The sequence below is a fragment of the Lygodium microphyllum genome, chromosome 24 (assembly GCF_053477565.2).
Source record: "Lygodium microphyllum isolate KBCC chromosome 24, Lygodium_microphyllum_v1.1.10, whole genome shotgun sequence".
NCBI classification, from domain to species: Eukaryota; Viridiplantae; Streptophyta; class Polypodiopsida; order Schizaeales; family Lygodiaceae; genus Lygodium; species Lygodium microphyllum.
The window spans coordinates 107,213,082-107,229,372 of NC_141158.1; positions in this window are offsets into that span (position 1 = coordinate 107,213,082).

The window sequence follows — 16,291 nt, forward strand, 5'->3', positions numbered from 1 at the left end:
TTTAAGGGGTAGTGCTACTGTAAACTGTCAACTTATTGATGGTTTCTTTAGGAGCTTTACATTACATGTACCTCTGTATGAAAGTCAAGCTGCTGGTCAATCTGGAATGCTTTCAGTAGTTGGCTTAAAGAGTTCAAAAGATGTGTTGAAGGAAGCACTTTATTATAACCTATAATTCGTTTCTTTTTTCCCCCAGCAAAGTAAGGTCACACCTTAAATTGTGTGGTCTAAGTTGAAATTTAGTAACCAAATATAACTTTTGTTAAAGCTGGACTTGTTTGTTCTTGGCTGGCATGTTAAGAAGACCTACTCAGATAAGACAATCACGAGAGTCCATTTCTAGCAGAAACATTGGATAAGGAGAAAACAAATTGTCAACACAGGATAATGATTACTACAGCAATGATCATATGCCTAGTCTTAAGATTTCACGGAAATTTTGATGGTATCGACTAGTTTGGGTGGAAGATATGTTGATGTGAAGGCGATGTACTTTGTTAATATTATAGTGGATAGCATATCGCTCTAAAACATTAAACTATTGGTAATTTTGGCCTGTCCTGGACTATGCCTTGCATTTTTATGCTACCTATGAAAAAGACTAGGCATTAAAAAAAGGAAATTGCAGAATGAATATTTATATCAGCTTAGAATGAAGCGGGCCAAGCCACCAACCCTTTAAGCCCTTAGAGAGGAGCTTGAAGGCAGACTTACAGCGCTGAGTACTTTCTCAAAAGTTTAGCAGAGCTGAAGTTTCAGCTTTACATCCAGAGCCTAAACTTTACAGGGGTATTTTCTTATATATGCCTTGCAAACCATGTTCTTATTTAGCCATAAATTTTTGCACATTACAACCCTAGCAATATCCCATAATTTAAGGCTTTCTTCATGTAGCATGCCTTGATCCTTAAACAGTGTAATTTTCATCTTCACTATAGAATTGAGTCTGGCTTGGCTGAATAAGTATGTGGTTCTACTCCATAGACTCTTGGACTCCTTACGAAAACACAAAAGATGGGGAATTGAACTGCTTTGTCACGGGCTTTCTTTTTTGGGTTTTTATTTTGGGGGCGGGGAGGTTTTATAAAATTCTTCTTTCTTCATAAAGTTGGTTAACCCACTTTCTTTCTCAATCAAATAGCTTGAACTTATTGGCTGTTTGATCAATTTCCATGATCTCATTTTTGTTACATCCCAAACATTAATTCACCTCGTCCCTTTTTGATGTGACCTTAGAGAGTTTGTGATTGCTAATTGTGAAACAATATTCATTTGCATAGACTCTTGCATACATTCCAATCCTTTGGTGAAGGGTTGGATCTCCATGCTTGCATTGGATCCATTTTAGATACTTCAGAATCTCTATTTGAACATTTATTATTGCTTGAATTATTGTATTACTACATATCTTAAATTTGAGTGAGGCGGACGTAAGTTCATCTTTTCACATGAGGCTATCCTAGTTGGATCCTTGTTGGTTGGCCTAGCATAAACATGCCTTGATGATTATACCCCATGGTTGAGTTGATTCCATCCACATTAATAGTCTAAGATTATGTTATGGGCTTTGTATTCCAATCACTTGAGTCCGAAGCCCCCATACAACTTGGGAGTTATTGTGACAATCTCTTGTGCAATAGAATACCACTTGGTGGAATTGTCATGGCTTCATAGAAATACTCAGATGAATGAATGTCTATATACACCATTTCCTTGCTTTGGTTCTTTAAGCTTGGGATGACATGTACGAATATCTTTCTTTTGCTAAGTAGATGAAATGTTGATGTTAAATATTAGAAAAAAGTACTTGTATGAATAAGATTACTACATCTAACATTGGGTAAAAGCATATTGTACTTAATATCATTGCTTGTTTCTATGGGCACAATCATTTTACAAGCTAGTTCATGAGTTGATCAAATTCGACAATTTGTATTAGTTTGTATGTATGAAATTCAAAAAGTTTCTTTGCATGGCTTAGTGTTAGAAGTGTTGAAGAGTGAGCGAGTTTAAGATGAACCATGATTGTTGCAATCTCTCATAAACTTCCGTTGAATCATGAAGAAAACATTGTCTTTGTTTCATAGAGGAAACATCCACTTCATTTGAGCATTTTTTAAAGAGAATAGAGAGATTGTCGTTTGAGATATTTCAAGTGAGTTGCTCTTCCATTATGTTTCATTGTGAAAAAGTTAACCAAGTTTCACCTTGTTTTGGTTGTGGTGGCTTATGGTTATGGTTGATTCTTGGTGATATGTTGGTGATTTTGATGTGTGAAAGTAATATAGTCTTTTTCATTATGTTTTATTGCAAAAAGATTAGTGAAGTTTGATTGTTTTGATTGTGGTGGTCCATGTGATTCTTAGCAGCATGCTTGTGACTTTGACATGTATAAGTAATGGAGTTATCCTATTGAGCAAAATTGTAGATCCCATTGTTAAATTCTTATCTTTTTGGATGTGGGATTTGTATTTTATTAATCTTATCAAGTGGCATATCCGTGTATCTTGGTGCTTGATTGACTAGTACCAAGTGGGTTAAGGTTAAGGCCTTATGAGATAATACAATTTTAGTGGTTAAATTTCTATATCAAGTTATCTTATAGGGTTGGTGAGAGCGATTAAGTGAGTTAACTACAATGCATTTCATTACTTAGAAAAAGTTTGAGCTATGGGTTATTGGGGACAAACCACTTTATTTGATATTATTAGGGTGATCAATAAGGATTGTCACCTCACAACTTACAAGAGTAACTTAAAGAATAAAAATAAAACCTTGATTCTTTATTGCAAGAAGATGGAGTGCATTATACATTGGGTGTTCTTTGATCTCAATAGATGGTGGTGGTTGTAGGTTTCTCCCCCTTATTGAAGATGCATGGAAATATTCTAAGATTGAGACGTGGAATATTGGGTGATTTTCATGGACTATTGTAAATAGAGACGATAAGTGATTGAATTCACTTGGCTGATAATCTTGAATGTCTCAGATATTTGATAATTTAATTGCTTGAAGGGGCAAAAGAGCATAAATCTTGCCTTAGAAGCCAAAATCTATCTCTAATGTTATAAGCTAGATATAGTATTCATTGTTAGTTAGCATTATCTTTATATCTTTCTTGAGCTTTTTGGATATGCGACTTCAACTTATGAATGTTTTTGAGTGTTTAACCAAATTCATAGTTGTTGGATTCTTCATTGAGTGACTAGATGTCCATTTTAGAGTGTCTTCATAGTTGGCAAAGAATGGGGCTTGCTTAGTGAAATTATAACTAGCATTGTTATAGGTGAATTCAATTGAGGGAAGTAAATTTACCCAATTATCTTGATGACAGATAATCATATAATGGAGATATTATTCCAAGTCTTTGATTTATTCTTTTTTATAATGTAGTGTGATATATGTTAAATAAAGGAAAAATTGAAATATATACAAATGTAGGCTTGGCCTTAGTAACTTGACCAACATTTTCCACATTTGGCTAAATTCTTGTAGGCTACATTAAAAATATGTATTTTCCCCTTTAGGGTTCTAAGGATAGTTGAGTTATCACTCTTAACCATCTTAATGATGATGTAGAGGGATTAAAGGTGGAAGAATATAATATCCTAATGGTAGAGGGGGAGAAAGGCCAAGGTGGCACATTAATGCTAGTAAAGGAGGGAATACAAGCTCAACTCATGTGGAAGGAGGCAAGCAGCATGGTGATAGGAGTTGAGTTGAATGCAAGGGGGAACACAATTCATGTTTGGTCGATATATGCCCCAAATGCATTAGGCAATCGAGCAAAGTTGTGGGACTCATTGTGTATGGAGATTGGACAAGAAGCTACAATCATGATAGGAGATTTGAATATGACAACCATATAGTTGGATCACTCACATAACAAAGGGATAATGATGGTAGTGGAAAGGGAGAGCTGGCAAGGGCTAACTCAACATCATGATCTTGTTGATATCACTCACATGTGTAGACAAGAGGAGTTGATCGCATTCACATGGCATAATAGACACAAGGAAAATTTGTGGAGTGCAAGAAGATTGGATTGTGCTGATGCCAATCAAGGGGGATGGTGGATTGAACCCCAACAAAAATTTCTCTAGTTGATTAGTGTCATGGATTTTGACCACTGCTAATTTAGTTGCCTCAAGGAGTCCAAGCAACGCCCTTGCCGCCCCCCGACCCAGACACCCACCCAAAAAAGAAGAAGAAGTTAAATAACTCCTTTCTTGAGGATTAGACCTTTACTCAGAGGTTGAAAGAAAAGTAGATTGAAAGTACTACTAAGATAGTGGACCTTTGGGAGAATAAAGGTAGGTATTTTAGTAGTGTGCCACCAAGCAACATGGTCATGTTAGAGCTAAAGCTAGGAGGACTTTTGATGTGACTGAATATCTCTTTGGCTATTCTTGATTGGTGCCCTCATGAAAAGCATATGGTTTGGGTAATGCAAGAAGTTGAGGATTTCATTAAGATGGAGGAGGAGAGGAGAGTTATGGTTGTATAGATGCAACTAAAAGGGGAATTATATCTTGAGAGGGATGCTCCATCGCGAAGTTTCTTCAAGTCTTTGCAGCTAAAATAGAAGAGGGAAACCATCACATTAATCAATGATGCAGAAGGGAAGGTGCACAATGCTGATATTTCTATAGCTAACGCGTTTGTTGAGCACCTTGCTAGCATGATGGGGTCGACACCAACCTTTGAAGATAATTATGGTATGAAGCTCATACAGTTCATGGCACCAATAGGCAAGGTAATAGATGGGGAGATTGCAACCATGCTGATGAGACCATTCTCAAAGGAGGAGCTACTATACACCGTGAAGAAGATGAAGGGAGATCCCTAGGCCTTGATGGCCTATTAGCTTGAAGTCTACGAGTCATTATGGGATACATGTGGTAGAGATGTAACTAGTTTTGCAAATGCATGTATGAGGAAAGGGACCATCCCTAGCTTTGCAAATCAAGGAAGGATTAAATTTATTATCCAAGGGGTTGATAAGGAGCAAGCCATCTCAATGGAGATCGCTGACAATACTTAATGTCATCTACAAAATCATGTCAAAAGCAATGGTTTTGAGGATTGAATTCCTCCTAAACAAAAGTGCTCCATAGGGCTCGATATGGGTTTGTCTTTGGGAGAAAGATTCAAGATGCCATACTAAACCTCGTTGTAGCCATAGAGCATGCAATTGAACCAGGGGGTGAATTCATCCTTGTAAATGGATCTAGACAATGACTATGACAAGTTGAGGGAGACTTTTTAGTGGCTATTACAGAAAAAAATTGGATTTGGAAAACACTTTTGTAGGATGGTGGGCACACTGTTCACTAATGCAACTGCTAAGGTGGAAGTCAATGGGTATATGCCAAAGCCTTTCAAACTATAGAGGTTAGAGAGGCTAGGAGTGTATGATGAGTACATCCAAATCTCAGGTAGCGTGATTAACAAACCAAAAATTGAGAAGTTGTTTCTAGGGCCAAGAGACCACCTAGATTGGCTGCAAAGGTTTGGGTTCAAGAAGATCAAGATAGGTGAAATTCTTAGATATCTAAGGTCCCTTGTTGGTTTAGCTATGACCACCAAACACCATACCATGGGATATGGAAAACACCTACAATGGGGAATTAAGCCTTGAAAAGGCAGAAGAGAAAGCCAAGAGATTGGCATTCAACTTGGTGCATAGGAGTCATGGGCAGTTATATAAGGGCTACACTAAAGAAGGGCACTTTGAAGGGGGAAAAATGGGATATGTTGATATGGGAAGACAAAATATTAGCATCTTCCATGAAGGTGAAGATGAATGGATATGAAAGTGAATAGGTAAGTAGATAACTAGAAAGGAGTGATAAAGGATCTGAAATGGAGGGAAATTAATCCAAGGAAGGGTGATGGATCTTTATTGCAATGCATATAAACCTTCGCTTAGGCCTATTCCAATGATAACATACCATGCAACATGGAGATGAAAACTTCCCACCAGATAATAGACGGGGGCATTTTCAGATGGCTGGATGTGGGATGAGACCAAGGGTGAGTGGTTTGATGCTTGGAGAAGTATGTCCTGAGGGGGGAGGAAAGAAGGATGATAGAAATGGACTTGAGGGACAAGTGGCCACTGCCCACGCAGGGAGGCCCCACCAAGGTTTAGGTTAGCATGGGCAATGCCAAAGGTAAACTCGCCTGTAAGATGAAAAATAGAAGATATTTCCGGGGGGAGAGGATGGAGATAGCCATGAAATCTCAGGTTAAATGAAAATGCAATTTTCCCCACTCCAACTCCATGGTTTGGAAGAGGAGGTTATTCGATACGTGGAGAGCCCCACCAAGTAGATAGTTAAACCTACGATTGTGGAAGGTGGTGGTGATAGGAAAGTTCCCAACGAAGGATAGAGTTGGAAAAATGAGAATCATAAACCCCTTATGTAGTTTGTGCTGCACTCAGCAGGAATCTACAAAGCATCTACTTTGGACATGTAGGGAAGTGAGGCTAGTATGGAGGAAGCTAAAAGAAGAGTTTAGAGCTGTGAACCTAAACAAAGTGATGAAGATGCGGATGACATTACTTAGCAATATGGGGAAAATGGATGAGGAGGCCATGAGGATTTGGAATATACTTAGGATAGTCCTTTTCAGGCAGAAATAGAGTCCTATAATGGGTAAGGAGAGAAAAATAGCAAGTGGTGATAAGTCTACAATTTATTCTCTTGTTTGTGCATTACTTTGAGGGGTGATTAATTAAAAGGAGTTTGATTTGGATGCTTTGGAGCTTAAGGATGCTTCTTCAATAACTTGACACAAATTGGAGCCCTTAGTTTAAGATAATGTCGATGACCTGTCATAATGATAGATATATTCAAGGAAAAATCAAGTTGTGCTTGTGCCAGCAATTGTCTTGTGGATAGGAATAAAGTATACCATCTTGATAAATTAGTCAACCACCACATGATTGAAATCAAAATTCATTGAAGAAGGTAGATCAATGATAGGCCATTGACATAGATGACTAAGGGTGATTAGGGATAGGTAAGGGATGGAGTAACCCATGAGGTTGGTGGTGAGGGATCTTAGCTCTATTGCATACATCATATGCGTGTATAAATTATTTTGACTAATTTTCATATTTGAGACCACCAGCATGCTCAAGATGAGCTTTATTATTTTATTAACTCCAAAATGTCATGTACTTAGAAGATCATGCATTTTTTGAAGTATGTGTAACCAAAGTGACTTGGATGGTATACACAAAAGCCCTTGCTAATAGAGCAAACCTGATTTTGTTGAATATTTTGAGCAAAGAGATCCTTGGAAGTTCTCCCTAACTTACAAAAGGAAAGTTGGATATTTAGTAGGCTTGCTTGATTTTGCATAAAGTTGGAGCTATTCTCTTTTTAAGAGAACAAGATCTTATTGATCATGACCTATATCTCCTTTCTTAGGTGTACAATAGGAGTGTTGAGACAACGAATTGGTTTTCCTTGTTGGCTACTTGGTTAGTGTGATATGACAAAATCAAATCTGGAAAGGAAGATACTTTGTCTTGCTTATCGTCAATTCAAGACACAAAAATCCATGAAGTACTCTAGATTTTAATGGTCTGTAAAGGATGTGATTTTGTGGGGGGTTCCTTCTAGAAGATGCCTCCATGTTTCAAGAGAGTCCATTATCATGAATTTCATTAGATTCCTTAGAATATTCTAGAATGAAAGGCCACTAGATGTATTTAACCATAATCAGTAGTTTGGGAAAGATAAACAACGAGAGGAAAATTTGATACATTGGTCTCTAAGAAAAAAGACTGAGATGGATGTACATGTATCATGCTTTCTCAAGTGTTTGAAAAGTCTTTTATGTATCAAGGTTTCACATGAATTTATCATTTCTAGTTAAATTGCATGAGGGGAATAATGATCTTGGAATAATCTCTAATAAAGATTCGAAAAGTCTACAGATCCCAAAAAGCGTTTAAAATCTTGAATTGACCTTGGTTTTTTGATTCAAAGATAATCTTCACGTTCTTTTCATCCATAAAAATTCAATTTTTGAGAAATAATATGAATTGTACCTCTAGTTGTTGAAAAAAATACTCTTCCAATCTAGCATATAAGCCCTTTTATTGTAGCTTATTAAGAACTATCCACACATGATGCTTATATTCCTCTTGATTTTTGGAAGATACTAGAGTTTTGTCTAAATATATTGCCACAAATTTGTCTAGATACTTGCAAAATGTATCATTCATTAAATGCTGAAGATTGTTGGAGCATTTGCAAGACCAAATGGTATGACAACATACTCAAAGTGACCATACCTTATGCAAAAAGCTACCTTCTACTCATTGCCTTCTTTTGTCCTAATAAGGTTATAAGCTCCATGAAGATCAATATTTGTGAATGTTTTCTCTTTCAAGTTGCTCCAAGAGTTTTGGGATCAAGGAGCGTGGATAATGATTCTCGATGATGGTTACCTTGTCCAGTCCTCTGTACTTGACACATATATAGAGAGAGCCATCCTTCTTTGACAAATAATATTGGATCATTTGTCGTGACTTTGTGTGTTGCATGACACTCTCAACTAGATTACCATCAATGATAAAGACCATTGACACAGATGACTAAGGGTGATTAGGGATAGGTAAAGGATGGAGTAACCCATGAGGTTGATGGTGAGGGATCTTAGCTCTATTGCATATATCATATGTGTATAATTTATTTTGACTAATTTTCATATTTGAGACCACCAGCATGCTCAAGATGAGCTTTATTATTTTATTGACTCCAAAATGTCACGTACTTAGAAGATCATGCATTTTTTGAAGTATGTGTAACCAAAGTGACTTGGATGGTATACACAAAAGCCCTTGCTAATAGAGCAAGCCTTCAACTTGGATTTTGTTGAATATTTTGAGCAAAGAGATCCTTGGAAGTTCTTCCTTAACTTACAAAAGGAAAGTTGGATATTTAGTAGGCTTGCTTGATTTTGCATAAAGTTGGAGCTATTCTCTTTTTAAGAGAACAAGATCTTATTGATCATGACCTATATCTCCTTTCTTAGGTGTACAATAGGAGTGTTGAGACAATGAATTGGTTTTCCTTGTTGGCTACTTGGTTAGTGTGATATGACAAAATCAAATCTAGAAAGGAAGGTACTTTGTCTTGCTTATCTTCAATTCAAGACACAAAAATCCATGAAGTACTCTAGATTTTAATGGTCTGTAAAGGATGTGATTTTGTGGGGGGTTCCTTCTAGAAGATGCCTCCATGTTTCAAGAGAGTCCATAATAGCCAAAAGTTCTTTATCATGAATTTCATTAGATTCCTTAGAATATTCTAGATTGAAAGGCCACTAGATGTATCTAACCATAATCAGTAGTTTGGGAAAGAGAAACAACGAGAGGAAAAATTGATACATTGGTCTCTAAGAAAAAAGACTTAGATGGATGTGCATGCATCATGCTTTCTCAAGTGTTTGAAAAGTCTCTTATGTATTGAGGTTTCACATGAATTTATCATTTCTAGTTAAATTGCATGAGGGGAATAATGATCTTGGAATAATGTCGAAAAATCTACAGATTCCAAAAAGCGTTTAAAATCTTGAATTGACCTTGGTGTTTTTGATTCAAAGATAATCTTCATGTTCTTTTCATCCATAAAAATTCAATTTTTGAGAAATAATATGAATTGTACCTCTAGTTGTTGAAAAAAACACTCTTCCAATCTAGCATACAAGCCCTTTTCTTGTAGCTTATTAAGAACTATCTACACATGATGCTTATATTCCTCTTGATTTTTGGAAGATACTAGAGTTTTGTCTAAATATATTGCCACAAATTTGTCTAGATACTTGCAAAGTGTATCATTCATTAAATGCTGAAGATTGCTGGAGCATTTGCAAGACCAAATGGTATGACAACATACTCAAAGTGACCATACCTTATGCAAAAAGCTACCTTCTACTCATTGCCTTCTTTTGTCCTAATAAGGTTATAAACTCCATGAAGATCAATATTTGTGAATGTTTTCTCTTCAAGTTGCTCTAAGAGTTTTGGGATCAAGGAGCGTGGATAATGATTCTCAATGATGGTTACCTTGTCTAATCCTATGTACTTGACACATATATAGAGAGAGCCATCCTTCTTTGACAAATAATATTGGATCATTTGTCGTGACTTTGTGTGTTGCATGACACCCTCAACTAGATTACCATCAATATATTTCCATAACTTTTCCAATTTAACTTGAGATAACTTATAGATTGGGCCAAAGGACAATTGAGCTCCTCCTTGTAGCTTGATGGCATAATCATAGGACCAATACTTGGAATGCGTATCTACATTCTTCATTTCAAACATATCTTAATAATCATGATATTGGAGTGGGAGAGCTTGCATACTGTTGCCAATCCATGGCTCCGTTGGCAATGCACATATAAGAAAACTAGGATTTTTCTTGGCCATTCTTAGGAATAGTTTGGCCCCAACATGGTAATACATACTCTTTGTCAATAAATTGTGCTTGCCTTAGCTCAGATTTTTGAGTTTTCCAATTAATATTGGGATTATGTAGCTTGGGTGATATATGACATTAAAAGATGCCTTTGTTACAAAGATTTCTCAATGATTGTGTTACTACGCTAGTTTGCAAACTTATCATCAATAGAACAATCAAAGGCTCTAGAGTCCAAAAGTTCTTTAACATCTAGTCATCAATGTGGTGCATAGACTCTTACCAATAACATAAAACTTGAAGTAGAATCTGTAGACAAGGAGGGACCTTTAGAGAACTCTTGATTTTCATCCAAGTGCATATCCCTATTGTGGGCATCCATGTTTTGCATAGATAAGGGAAATTTTATTCTCTAACCTTGGCACTAAAATTGATTTTAGTTTAACCTTCCATCCTAAAACTAATGGGCGAAATTGAAGGTACTAATAGCTCCTTCCACCATCTCCATCAGCTCCTACCAAGCATCGAACGTCTCCTTCCTAGATCTACATTTATGGTAGCAATGGCTTCCTCCTCAGCTGGCGTTGTCACGAGCATGTGAAATTTTGAGACGATTTAATCTTTTTGATAACATTTGATTAAGTTATTAATCAAATGTGCAAGGTTGTTTAACACATGTGATGCACATGGCAGTTATTTTAAAGCCAAGGGCTTCTCCACTTTGTAATGATGCATTCCTCTCATAGAGTGCTAGGATTTGCTCTTGAATATCTTGCAAGCTAGTGATGACACCTTCCATCACCTTATCCATCACGACTAGGCAACATTAAAGTATGGAGTCTTTCCAAAGAAGGTGATCACACCTTCCATCACCTTATCCACTACAACTTGGCAAGGACAAGGATCATCATCTCACAACTTACAAGAGGATATCTTGAAAAAGAAGAAGAAGAACTTGAGTTCTTTATTGCACAAAAATGTATTTATTGATAGGATATTGATTCTATGATGCTTACAAAAAGGCTAAATTCACAACACAAGTCAAGATCTTGAAACAAGATCAGATTGAATATAAGACAAGAATTGGAGACACAAGGTTGGAACTAGAATTGGAGAGAACCTACCTAGTGGGAGCCTCACAATTGGTGTTGGCAAGACTGAAGGGCTTGTAGCTCAAGAAGGTTCCATTTATACTAGAGTTAAGGAAGCTAAGGGGAAGCCTCTAGATATGAGATGACATAAGTGATGGCATAAGCATATGATAACTATGCATGATGATATCATCAATGACAATATGCAATGATGATATATACAATTACATTAGCCATGGAAATGTAAGCTATGATGTGAGCACTTTTTTAAAACCCACCAAATAATCTTTTAGAACCCTCAAACATTTCTAGAATGGTATAGAGGATACTTGATTTTTTGGTGCTCATGACACTATACTCTTTGGGCTTCTCAAGTGGCCTATAAAGTGCATATTGGTTTCCTCCCTTTCAAGTTGGTTAATGGTCTACAAGCCATAATGCTTATGAATTTATTTCACTTGGTCTTTGATTCTAGTTTCTAAATATCATCCAAAGGGTAAGTCAATATCAAATTTAGTTTTGGATGGGTTGGAAGATTCGAAAATGTACTTTCTGGTTGCATAAGCATATTTATAGTGGTTACATACAATAAGTGCATAGTTATTTTAAAGTTGGATTTTCAAATAATGAAATTTAGTCCTTAATCTTTAACATATATGGATTTTCATATTGACAATCTTTAGCTTCACTAGATTATTTCATATTGGATCTTCAATAATGTCCATATGATATTTTTTTGGCTTGAAAGTCTTTTTCATGAACTCCTTTGAAGCCTACACATGGATATCGATGGTGGACATGTCATGGCATTTGGCTTGCAAACCCCTTTAAGAAAATACTCTCATCTCATGTGGTGGCTTGTAGTTATTCAATATTTTCTAATACAATTTTTTAGAAGTGGTGTATCCTTATGGTGGCATTTGTAAACATATATCACCTTTGAGCATGTGCACTCTGAGATCTCAATGGCACCATGGATTAGTGGTTGGGGACCATGGGTCGGGAGTGCTTTGTTGCCTTGTACTTGGGCAAGAACACACATATCCATGAGCCAAGGATATTTCATGTTAGGCAGTATTGAGTGATATGATGGAGATGGCAAGCCATTGATACAAGCTTATTGTGTATTTGATGTTTGGTACATGTACAAATGATTCTCTCCCTTTACTAATTCCAAATGTATGCATTTGGGCATGCCCATTGCAAATGAGTATTTGTCGATGAATCCAAAATATGCCACTAGTTTGCTTTGTACATGCTTTCCTCGGAAGAATTAGTGTTGTAAAGTATGACCCACAATATTTCTTTCTTTTGTGGTCAATTGTTTTAGTGCATGATGAGTTTGATGCTTTGCTTGTTTGGTGTCAATTTATTTGCACTAGTTTTGTAAGGCCTTTGCTACGATTTCCATTCCTCTTTCCATTGTATTTACTTCTCAATGTTGGAATTAGGGCATACACCCATGCAAGCCGCTGGTTGCAGTCATTTAAGTATTGTTGGGACAATGATAGATAACGACATGGGTCACACCACAAAGTATAAGAGAGAGGCCTATGAAGAGTGAGAAAATAGAAAGAAGAAGAGAGAAGGAGAGTGTAAAGAAGAGAAAAAGACTAGAGTATGTGAGATAAAGACAAGAAGAGAGAGACAAAGAGGTGGAAGCCATTAAGGCTGTAGAGATGAAGGTAGAAGATGAAGAGGACTGTTGATAATTGAATATGATGAAAAAAACAATCTTGTTTTCATCTTATGTGCTCATGCTAACGTGGCTAGAGTAGCCCCCACATATTTTCTCCAAAATATTAGGATCTTTTTCACTTCTTTACAATCCATCCCCACCCAAAGATTTTTCCCTAAAAAACAAGAAATGGGCTTATTACCAATAACTCCAATAATGGAGATGGTAGAGTACTACTTTGTTGCAATGATTACCAGAATATATAAATTTGGAAAAGTCTTCATGAAATGGATTTGATTTGAAGTAGAGAACCAAGTAGATTGTATATATTTCTAGTATAAATCATAAATTTGAGAACTTAGTCGCAATAACTTCATGAAAAGGCTCCTGCAAACAGTAGACAACATGTTATCTACTATAGACCCTGCTATACTAAAATTTTAATAACTTTTGATTGGCTAGTCCAAATGATGCTTTCTATATGTCAAAAGAAAGCCTATGTCATGTACTTTTAGCCTATATAGGATCTCTATCAACAATTTTGACTTAAAATTATTCTAAAATAGTAAGTTGTCTGAGAACAGTCTAGAGTGAAACATGGGCTTAGACTGACTAGTTCAGCTAAAGACCTTCTTTAAGACAAGGAAATTCTTCCAAGATGGACGTTAACCTCTGTGGGAGCTCTCGCTCAACCGCCAAGTCCCACAGATTGCTTATTGTTTCAAGTGTTCCAAGTGAGCTCTAATGGCTACCTCTCACATAGCCGACGCGCCTTCAAACCTATGAATTGCCAAAATGAGTTGCCTCGATGCCAAAATGAGTTGCCTCCTCCTTCGCACACACCGGTAGCTCCATGATCCTAGATGCTACCTCAAGCATCCTCAAGCCTTCTCCATCAAGCTCCATCCACCATAGTCATATGTGCGCGAGAAAAGGGAAGGGAAGAGAAGAAGAGAAGAGGAGATGGTGAAGAGCTTCACCCTCTTGATCCCTCACTCCCACACACTCACTCCCTCACACTCTCATACTCCCTCTCTCAAGAGCACACACACAAGCAAAGAGAAGAGAAGAAGAGAAGAAGAAAAGTCTCTTGTTAGCCACACACCAAAGAATGAACTTCCATTCACTTTTTGAACTTTATATACAAGCCCTAAAATTCCACGGGTGCCCATCCCTTTTTACATGACCGGCCTTTGTGGCAAGGTCCTTTTTCCTATTTTCCTTTTCTTGCCTCATGCCTTAAGCCTACATCCGTCTATTCCTTTACAAATGGCACAGAAGGGAGCATGGCGCTCTTTTACAAGAGTTTTTAGAGTTTATTTGAGGCGCCTTCTTTTTAAAATTGCGCTTTTGTCTCAGCTTAGCTTTTAGGGGCCGCCTTTGCGCCTTTGCTCTTTTTGTATTCTTTTTTCACTTTTTGCTTCATTTTTCTGCCATCTTGAACTGAGGTTAGCATTACCCCCTTCGAGACGGGTGCCAGTCCCATGACACTTCGAGGTCTCTGTTATGGAAGGTTGGATTCTGGGCCAAGGTTGGGGGACTTGTTTGATTGGAAAGCTTCGATAATGATTTGGATGGAGAATTAAAGGTGTGTTGAGTGGATGATGGGGGTCTCCGAAGTTGGCGGTTTGCAGTATCTTGTTGTATCTAGAAGAAGAAAGTGCTTGTGGGAGCTTTCACTCAACCGCCAAGACCCACGGACCGCTTATTGTTTCAAGCATTCCAAGCCGAGCACTAATGGCTACCTCTCACATAGCCGACGCGCCATCCATATCTACGGGTGTAGTGAGCTTACCTCCGTGCCGTTCGAGTTACCTCCTCTCCCGCACACTCCGGTAGCTCCACGATCCAAGTGCAAGCTTCAAGCAAGCTCCATCCTCAAGCTCCACGCTCCAAGCTCCATTGCCGCGAGCAAGACAAGAGAAGAGAAGAAGAGAGGAGATGATGGAGAGCTTCTCCTCCTCGGTCCCTCACCCTCACACACTCACTCCCTCACACTCTGACACTCCCTCTCTCAAGCACAAGCTCAAGCAAGCAAGAACAAGAAGACGAAGAAGAAGAGGAGAGCTACTTTTGGCCACACACAAGAATGAGCTTCTCATTCACTTTTCAACTTTATATACAAAACCCTAAATCCCTTTTGGGCGGTCATCCCCTTTTTCCCTTTTTTACATGGCCGGCCGTAGCCTAGGCCCTTTTTCCCATTGTCCTTCTATCTTCCTAGCTTCCTTTCCACCGCCCGTCTACATTTACAAATTGCACGGGTGAGAGCCCGGCGCTCTTTTACAAGATTTTAGGGTGCGCCTTTTTATTTTAAAATGCGCATTTTCCCTTTTGCCTTTGCCTTGGACTTTTAAGGTTGCCCTTGCGCTTTTGGCCATTTCTCCTTTTCTTTCTTCAGTCGGGCTACCTTTTTTCCGCCTTTGCCCTACGTCTTTTCCACTTCCTTTTGCTTTCTTCGTGTTGGGGTTAACATTACCCCCCTCCTAGATGAGTGCCAGTCCCATGGCACTCGCCGTCGTAGGTAGCAGGCTGTAGCATGCACCGAAGATGTGGGTGACAAGGACACCTGTGGTTTCTGTGGAGGAGTGGTGGTGGTGGTGTTAGAAGGTCCTGGGGGCCTGTTGGTGGCCCAGGTGGCTGGTGGAAGGTTGTTGGAGTTGGTGGTAGGGCTATGGAGTGTTGGGGATTGCCTTGATGGTCAGCACAAGTGTTGGTTTGTTGGGGATTCTGCACCTGTCGATTCTTTGTGGGCTTGTCGGATGGTAAGGGATAAGCATTCAGAGTTGGGTGTTGATGAAGATCGAATGACACATTCTGTGGAGTCTTCAGCACCTGCAATTTGAAAACCTCTCGTGTGGTCTCTCCCTAAGGGGTAGTGCTATTCTTCTTATCGTGCACAAGACATATTTGATTTAGTTTGGGAGACATGTCGAACTCTAAGCAAGCTGAGAGTATTGTCCTGTACTTGAGGACCCAAACTGTGGATATACTTCGGTGTAAATATTATGTGAGTGCTCGCACATACTTAGATATATTACATAGTTAGAAGACCGTGGGCTAGTTTCTCATAA